At 43.3% G+C, this 9,220-nt stretch overlaps 1 pseudogene; it reads left to right on the top strand.

Annotated features, from left to right (window-relative positions):
- Positions 1-1,603: 1,603 nt before the first annotated feature.
- LOC120849904 lies at positions 1,604-8,273 on the top strand (annotated as a pseudogene).
- The last annotated feature ends 947 nt before the right edge of the window (positions 8,274-9,220 follow it).

The raw sequence follows: 9,220 nt of genomic DNA, 5'->3' as shown, positions 1-9,220 counted from the left end.
GTCGCCCACCCGAGCCTACCCTTGGATGTTTCTAACAGCCTACAGGAAAATAGTAGTGGGAATCACGGAACGGCGCGAAAAAAAATGCCCAGTTATTGTCAAGCTGATTCAGAAATAAACGTACATAATTACTGCAGTCCACTCAACGCCAACTAAATCTTTTGCGGGCGCGCTTAATTTTGTTCGCAGAGTACGGCGCTCCGTGACATCCCCTTGTCGGTCGAAACGGACCTCCTTCACGTCGTACACGCGGCCAGAATCATTAAAGGGCAACTCCGCTTCTTTTTAGTAGTGCAAAACAATACAGTTCTCTTTGTTATCATCTACAAAGCCCACAAAGCAAATATTAAGATGAAATTCCGCCTAGAAGTTTATTAAAATCGCTTTCAAAGTTCAACTTACAGGAGACCTACAGGAGAAAGGCTTCTGCACATGGATGGTATTCATGAGTGAGCAACCGAACTAAACTCGCGAATAGTCAGAGGCCCTGCGTTTATGCCCACCAATAGCTTCGCGTTGCCGGTCGTTCTGAACAGATCCCCATTGATTGTGCGACTTGTGGTTGCTGCCCACCAATAGCATGTTATTGCTAAGCCTGCTGTGCAGATATTTTGCTTGACTGATTAGTGTTTGTGGTTGTCGAATCTGTGTTGCGGACCCAACCTGGGTTTAGATAAAACCACATGTTCTTGACCTAGAGCTGGGTACTGTCTCTCTTCGACATCGGGTCCAATCGACGGTGTATGTGCACCCCCTAATCGCAGTCATCACAATGCTATCACTTCATGCATCACTCTTGCAGAACAGGAACCAAGCCACTGCCGCTGCAAAAGAACACAGCAGCACAGTCCCAGCGTTTGACAGTTTGTTTTCGGATGCTTCGCCCGGTGACAACTCCGAAGAAGCCACGGGAGCTCAAAAGATGCCACTCAGGGAGCCTGTTGACATCCAACGGAATCAAGTAAGTGCAGAATGATCTAGCAAAGTATGTACTCTTGACAAACAAAATGTAAGGGGGCAAGGGAGCTGGTGGTAAGTTTATCATTGTTGAATAACCTGAAACTTGTCTTTTTTCTGTCTTCACTGCAATCTCGTGTAATTCAACAATTATCTACTTTTTGTCTACTTTGCTGCATGTTGGAATGTCTTGAGATGCTATCACTTCATGTATCAATCTTGCAGAACAGGGACCAAGCCACTGCCCCTGCACCAGAACACAGCAGTGCAGCCCCAGCGTGCAACAGTTTGTCGCATGATGCTTCACCCGAGGACGACTATGAACTAGACAAGAGAGATTGCCAAGCATCACACAGTGAATCTGTTGACCACCTTCCAGATCAAGTTGGTGCACACTCCAGTGTATTTACATGCGTATTTGTGAGCCGACCACCTAGATGCAGCGCATGGAGCCAGACACATGCAAGTGTGCTATCAAAAGGTACCTGCGTAGGAACCATTTTTAGTCTGTATCCTAAATATTGTTTTTGATGTGCCAGGTACACAGACATCAAACTTTTGGTCTGCCAGCAGAGGTGTGCAGACCGAAATCCCTTTTGAAACCTCAGTCGAGATTCAGGCGTCAACCACGTTGCCAGGTAGGTAGATGTAGTGACTTTATATAGACTTACTGTTATAAAGAAGTAACCACAAACGAGTTTTGTGTGCAATACACTTTTGTTGAAGATTTAGTACGCCGAAATGTTGGTCCTGAATATTAGTTTGTTTCGCTAGTCACAAGCCAGAGCTCTCCGGGAGACGAAGCTGATATCCCTGGACATCAAGGAACCTCCCCAGAGGGTGGCGGGCAGTCACGCCCGTGGTGTTCCTCGCCTCCATGTGGCATAATCCCAACTCCTTTGGAATTCAATCTCACAACTGAGCTTCTGGGACCCGAGGCTGACCCTTTGGACACCGGCGACGAGTCCAGCGACTTCAATGAGTCAGAGGAGACGTCTACCGAGCCAGACACAAGCTACAGACCCAACGATTCCGTCAACAGCAGTTATGGGGCAGATTCTTCTGACACCAGTGATGACTCCGTGACCTCGGATGATGGAAGACCTCACGAGTATGTGTTTTCTATCTTCTGAGAAACCATAATTTTATACTATGACTAGAATCTAGCTAGGTATTTTTTTGTTATTTTCAAGTGTGACTAAAATAATGAAATAACAAGACAGGAAAAAATATAGAGGGGATAAAAACAACATACTCTGAAATTGGAAGGGTTGTAACTGTACTGCTTGTTTTGTTTCGCAGGGAGTGCAACGTCTCTGCTGAGGCGGCTGACCCTCTGATGGAAAAAAAATATCTGGTCTGTGCGTCGAAGCTCCTGGAGTTGTTTTCGATCTGTAAGGAGTGCCTGGCCCCAACAGAGACGAAACTGAAGCAACGGGGGACCCTGCTTCACGCCGTAACTACATGTGTTAGGGGCCATACGACCGTATGGGAAAATCAGCCAACGATTAACGACAAGGCGCTGATGAACATCATCTTGCCGGCCGCTATAACATACTCTGGCGCCAGCCCTACACGTGTTCTGCGCCTTCTGGGGTCAATAGGTGTCGCTGTGATACACAAGACTCAGTTCTTCAAGGTCCAACGCTGTCTGGTCTTCCCAGCTGCAACAAAGGTGGTCACACCTGCAGCTTACAAAATTGCTTGCTAAAAGGTCATTCTTTGTAGTGAAGATTGACGTTTGTGATTTTTTTAATTTCAAAGGTCTGGAAAACGGAGCAAACTGTCCTCCTGACATCAATCTGTGGCACTGGCCTTCACTTGGCCGGTGACGGCCGTGCAGACTCACCCGGCTATTCTGCCAAATATGGGACCTATAGCTTGCTAGAAACCAACATCAACAAGATCCTGCACTATGAGGTTGTCCAGGTAAATACTGGTTAAAAAATTTTTTGGAAAAGTACTAGCCAATCGTGTTGCGTACGTGAAATGTTCTGCAATACTCTGCTTTTTCAAGTAGGAAACACAATTTCCTAGCAATTTGCCATACATTTTAAATGCGAAGCATTTCTGAGTGGACTCTTCTCTCTTTGCACAAGGGGCTGGTTGGGTCCATGTTGAAAAAACAGCGCGACTAAGACGAGGACACAAAGACGAAGAGAACACAAGACAAAGCGCTGTTTTTCAACACAAACTTTTACCAACTCGCCCAGTTATCTATCCTGGTTGGGTCGCAGGTCACCACGAGTTCTGTTTGTAATCATGAATGCGCAAGACGCCAGAAGGTGTCGTTCGTGCATTCATGCACAGCACTCTTCACCAGAAGTTTAATGTGTACCATGTGTACACTTCATAGTTGTTCCTAGAATGAAGCGATACTGGTAATGATAAACCTGGCGATCTTCCAGAGCCCTCCATATTCGCGAGCTCCCCTCCGTCAGTGCGCACAGGCGGCTGAGCACCTTCTTGCCTACTTCACGCGTCGCCTACCCCTTCTGGTCATGTGACCTCCCCCTCATACCAATCAGCACTGAGCTTCAAAGCAACGCTACCTTGCACTTCACTTTTCAGGCTTCACAAAATGCTGAGCACCTAACCAAAGAATGTTTCACAGTATTAGAACTATTCTTTGGTCATTGCATTGCTTGTGTAATGACTTTGTTACCCTCTCTTTCTACATCAGTCGAACGAGGTCAAGTCAAGCAACCATATGGAGACTGAGGGCCTCAAACGTTCTTTCGACTACCTCCAGGGTTGTGGGTTCTTCCCAGATGTACTTGTGACAGACCGGCACTTTGGAGTGAGTGCCCTCATGAAGGACAGCTACCCGAACACGAAGCACCGTTTCGATGCTTGGCACATTGCTAAAGGTAACTAACTTTATTTTAGAAAATAATTAAAGCAGTCGCTACCCTGGGGGACCACCTCAGATTAGATGTTTTTCTTCAATAAACAGGATATTTGGGTTTTCCCATATGCATAATATATTTTACCAAGCTATGCTGAAACTGGTTTTCCTGTTATAGTATAATTTCATCTATTTCAGGATCTCCTCGTCACAAATCAGTATAGTGTGAAACGCTCAATAGTCAAGTTTTGTAAAGTGCTATTCTAGCATGGTTCTATTCGCGTCTCCAGCTCGACGCTCGCCCTCCCGCAGCGGAAACGGGAAGCGCTCTAGTGAGGGTCCCCCGATTCTCCTGCTCAGTGGGCACGGCGGAACTGCTGGCGATCATGGCTCGCGAAATGTCATTTCCGAATGCAAACAACTCTTCACTGTCCCAACGTAGTGCTGCGGTCGGTATGGGATTGTACCTTACAGGAGAGTTTTAGTACTGCGGATAGAAGCAAACGAGTTGTAAGCCCCACGTTGCACGTGCGCCTCATCGCCATGCGCCATCCAAGACTGCAATTTTGGGCTCCGCGCACGCACGGTGTGCAACACGCAAAGCTAACGCAAACACACAGCACTTGCGCTCACTCGTAATCATAATACTAAAACTCACTGCTGTTCCACCTGCTTCCAATGCCAACAAAACGCGCTGCAGTGAGCAGACGTGCAAGCTAGTAGGCGTTCCTTCGAACTGGAAAGGCTGAGATTGGCAAAACGGCGAACCGTAAAAATGAAAGTAACTAAATGTTATAAAAAAATTAATAATTAAAAAAATGTTTTGGGCATTTGGTCTGGAAGGATTTTGGTGGCGACTTACGTTGTGCCGATTGTCAGAAGTCGCGACTTTGATAGAAAAATATACTTTAACCACAATTGATGTAATTTTACATGGACTTCTCACATTAGCTAAAATGTTTTCATTGACTTTGGACTATTTTTATCTTATTACTTGGTAATTAAAAATGCTGCAATTGGCACCAGTGATGACAATTAGCACACTTTTGGTTGTAATATTTGCTCGCGCGTTTAAAATTAGATCAGAAGCATTGCTTGAAAAAATTACATATTAGAATATCTTAATTTTAATATTATTATTACCATTCGTGGCAATGTATGCCCCCAATTAATGCCAAGATCACGAAAATATGCCATTTCACCATATTAGCCTTTCCAGAAAGGTATAATTTTGTTTTCTTTTTAGCATATGAAAAACTCTGACATAGTTATCAAGGTCGACAAACGGTCAAACACTGGATGTAATATAAAGTCCTAGGCGTCACCTGTTGCCTATAGAAAACACACGCACACACTTCAGCTGTCTGACTCGGACTGCGTCTTTGGGTTGTTGCAGTGAGAACAATGTTTATTAATTTATACGGTTTGTGGACATATTGTAAAAATTGGAATTATTCTTTTATTCTTGTGCTGAGAATAATGTTAAACCAATTAATCATCTAAATACCGAAGAGCTCATTAAAAGGCCCGCAGTTCATTATTTCCCATGGCATTTATCTGAGCAGGAAAAGCCAGCGAGAACGCACAAATATCAGCAGGGATTTTTTCAACAGCTAAAATATCAGCCTGGATTGAAACATATATGTCACAAAATAATGTTTCGGGGAACAACTTCTTTAACTATATAATTACTATGTGAGACACATCTTGAGGTATGAAAGAATCTAAAAATAAAACCTATACTGAGAAATGAAATCTAAAGTAGAAATTAGTTTCGGTTTCGCTCCAGAATTAAAACATGCATCCTTGCGTAAATATTATGCTAAACACCGTTCTTGTTTTCAGGGTAAAGAGGTGACCTGCGCCCATAACGCCCTAGCTTCCTTGTATTACCAGAAATAATTTGTGTCGCTCAGTGAAGCCAGCACACTAGACAGGCTCAATTGCAACACACATCTCCGACCCTCGCTATAACCGCCATTTTGGAAAATGAGTGGCGCTACCTATAATTGGTTGGAGTCGCAAATACGCTAACTCATGTTTACAAACTTGCCATACTCTGACTGTGTCCACTTTACTTGGTCGTCGATGCTCATACTCGCATGCCAAAGTGCTATACCTCAGCTTGCCATGCATGTACATTTTCTAATTTCTAGGAATTGGGAGCAAGCTTGCTACTGCAGGAAAGACAAAGCGAAACAGCATCCTGAATAACTGGGTGAAGACTGTTCGTGCCCATGTTTATTGGTGTGCTCAAACCAGTAACGACAACGGTGCAATGGTGCTGGCCAAATGGAAGTCGTTGATGCGACATGTCGTAGACGTGCACCAGTACCCTGACCCGATGTACCCTGCGTGAACTCATGCCTCGATAGAGGACCGCTGGTGGCTTCTTGAAGGTAATTCTAATTGCTATTTGATATATTTGTAATGTTAGCAAACATTAGTATTAGCAAACAAAAGGAAACTGCAGATGCTGGGAACTAGTTTCAGGAAGTGGTTCAATTGGCCTTGGCTTCTGCATAACCTTGGGTAGATTAAAAAGTGTAATAAACAAAGTGGAGGGTGATGAAACACTGTCTGCTCTTGATTGGATTAGCTGATAATAACATATGCAAAGAAAGAACAGATTCTGTTACTTCTACGCACATTTTGCACTGCTGAATGAGGTGTATTCGGTGGTAACGTCGTGTGGCTGACTTATGCTGAAAACCAATAATTTTGTAATCTAATATATGTGAAAATATGGATCCTGTGTGACTGTATTTCTTTTGTCCAGAAATTTTTGACTAAATTGTGTGTATCTTCGCGCATTTACTTTACTCTCTGTTGTAATGTCAGAATGCATGAGCTGCCTAGGCCATTTTGCAATACCATAATTATGGTATAGCAGCAATTTTTATTTTTAACCAGCAGACTTATTTTGATGTCATGAAGACACACAGAATAAGAAAGCCAAATTTTGAGTTTGCACAGAGGAACTGTAGACATGACCCAGGAAGTGTTCTATGTGCATTGCCCCAGCGATTAATGTGGCGCTGTTTCTAACTGCAGGATCTGAGCCATACATCGCACTGGAAAAAGTTGTGATGTCGCATCAGCTTTTGAAAGACATCCCAAGGATCTATGGAGATGGCCAGACGTACCGCTTGGAGTCTTTCCACAGCCTGCTCATCAGGTTTACACCCAAGTCAACTCACTTCACTGTAGAGGGCATGGTGGCACGGTAAGCTGAAATGGTGTGATTTGCTGATGCCACACTGTTTCCCTTTATATTTGTATATTGTGAAGTATGCTAGGAACATATTTATAGTCATGGGCCATATTTGGAATCTGAAAACTTTTCGAGAAAAAATCGGCAAGCATCTGCACACACGTGAAAACCTTGCGAAGATTTTGGTTTTATTCCATGGTCATTCATACAAAACTAAACACAAAGCTTGTACTGGACCTTACAATCCAAAACTCCAGATCCTCCCAACCTTGCTAAACTTTTGCATGTGTCCAAAACACACAAATCAGCATTTTTAAACGTAAAAATGAAAAATTGCAAACATATATGACTCCTACGTGCATGCAAAACTGGCCTTGAATCGAAGAGCCAGCGTAGTTATATTATTGTTACCAGGCACGCAGCCAGGATTTTGTTTTGGGGGAGGCCCGCCAATGAAAAAATGCTGTATCAGGGGGAGAAGGAGAGGAGGCCCCAGCAAAATGGAAGATTTCAAAGGGGGGGGGGCAAAATGGCCCCCCCACCCCCCTGGCTATGTGCCTGATTGTTACCTCTTCTGGTGGAGGCTCAGTATAAACATTGTTTTTACAATATTGAACGATTTCCACGTAGAAAATCACTTTGATGCAATGATCCTGTAGAATAGCAATAAACAGGAAAATATGTTTTAAAAAGCAGAAAAAAATGTTTTTACAAAAGTAAAGTGTGCGAGATTCGGCAACCCTGCCCAATGTGTGTAAAGGCTCAGCAGACAATAACACACCATTCGGAAAAAGTTTGGCCCATCACTAGCAAACTATCGTGCCTGTTCTGTATTGCCTTCACAGGACTTCCATTGCTGTCCTCCACTACAATGAAAATTTAGAACGGAAACAAGCCAAAACAAAGGACAGCAAGGAGCGGTATGCACTCCAATACCCGAAGGCGAGAAAAGGCGAATGGGTTGTAAAACAAATCATGGAGCCTGCGTCATACGGTAAATGGAAACATTTTTATTGATAGAATGGCTGGGGTTTAATCATCACCATTCTTTACGTAGATTATGTCCACAAGCATCTCAGCTGCTGCCTGGAGTTGGCGGAAGCCGTCCCCACCTACAAGGAGGCCGAGGCCGCCTATGTTCCCTGCTCTCGTAGGCAGCCCCTGTGCAGTGCATCCCAGAGGCCGAACAAGGAAGCTGCAGTCCTAGCCCACAGGACCCGGTTTCACACTCAACAACGCCAGGGCCAATGTTAGGCATGGGTGAGGAAATTGGCAATATTTTTAATTAAGTATTTTTACTACGGATGACGAAGCATTAAGTATTTTTACTACCGAGTGTATTCTACTATTGAATGAATAAAGAACTTGTATGCTAGCTAGAATTTGCATAATATGTGTACACAAGTTTGACAGACAGTTTTGCTTTATTTCTGGAATGAATGAATGTTTTATAACCTTTCAAAATCAACTTTTTTATTCTGTCCCGTAAGCAATTATAATTTAACTGTAGAAATAATGGGGCAGATGCCAGCGAGCTGATGAACTTTCATCATTGTAAAACTGAAGATTTGCGGAAAAAACAAAAAAAAAGAGTCAGCACAGAAACAGTTGAGGTTTGGGCTAGCTCATATGTCATGGTTAAAAATTAAAAGCAGGGGAAAGGCACGAACAAGAATGAGAAAATAGACAAACCTTGCACTTTTTTTTTCAATTTTTAACCATGAATTATCCAATAGCCCAAACTTCAAATGTGTCTATGCTGTCCCTTTTTTGTTTTGTTTTTCCGAAGTCTCGGCTTTTACAATGTTGACAATTTAACTCTTTTGTTTATACAGCGTGTACATTAACACTTCAATCCCACTTTGGACGGTCCGCAAAAATCGGTTTCTCAACATATCCAGCTCGGATTTACTACACAGGTGCGGTTAAGCAGTGCATGCCGGGAGGAATTTAAAATGTCGTCAAATAAACTTGCCTTGTTCAAGAAATAAAATCCGCCTGGGTCACCCGCAAAACGGCTTCATAGATTGCCCGAAACAAGTTATTCTTCTTTCTTATTACTTGAACAAGGCAAGTTTATTTGATGATAATTTAACTCCCTCTGTGCACCTTTGTAGTAAATTCAAGTGCAATACGTTGAGAAACCGATTTTTGCGGACCATTCAAAGTGGGATGAGAGCGTTTGTGCACATGCTGCATAT

Source organism: Ixodes scapularis, unplaced genomic scaffold (genome assembly GCF_016920785.2).
Source record: "Ixodes scapularis isolate PalLabHiFi unplaced genomic scaffold, ASM1692078v2 PGA_scaffold1__304_contigs__length_218370807, whole genome shotgun sequence".
Taxonomy (NCBI): Eukaryota; Metazoa; Arthropoda; class Arachnida; order Ixodida; family Ixodidae; genus Ixodes; species Ixodes scapularis.
This window is presented reverse-complemented; position numbering and strand designations above follow the sequence as displayed.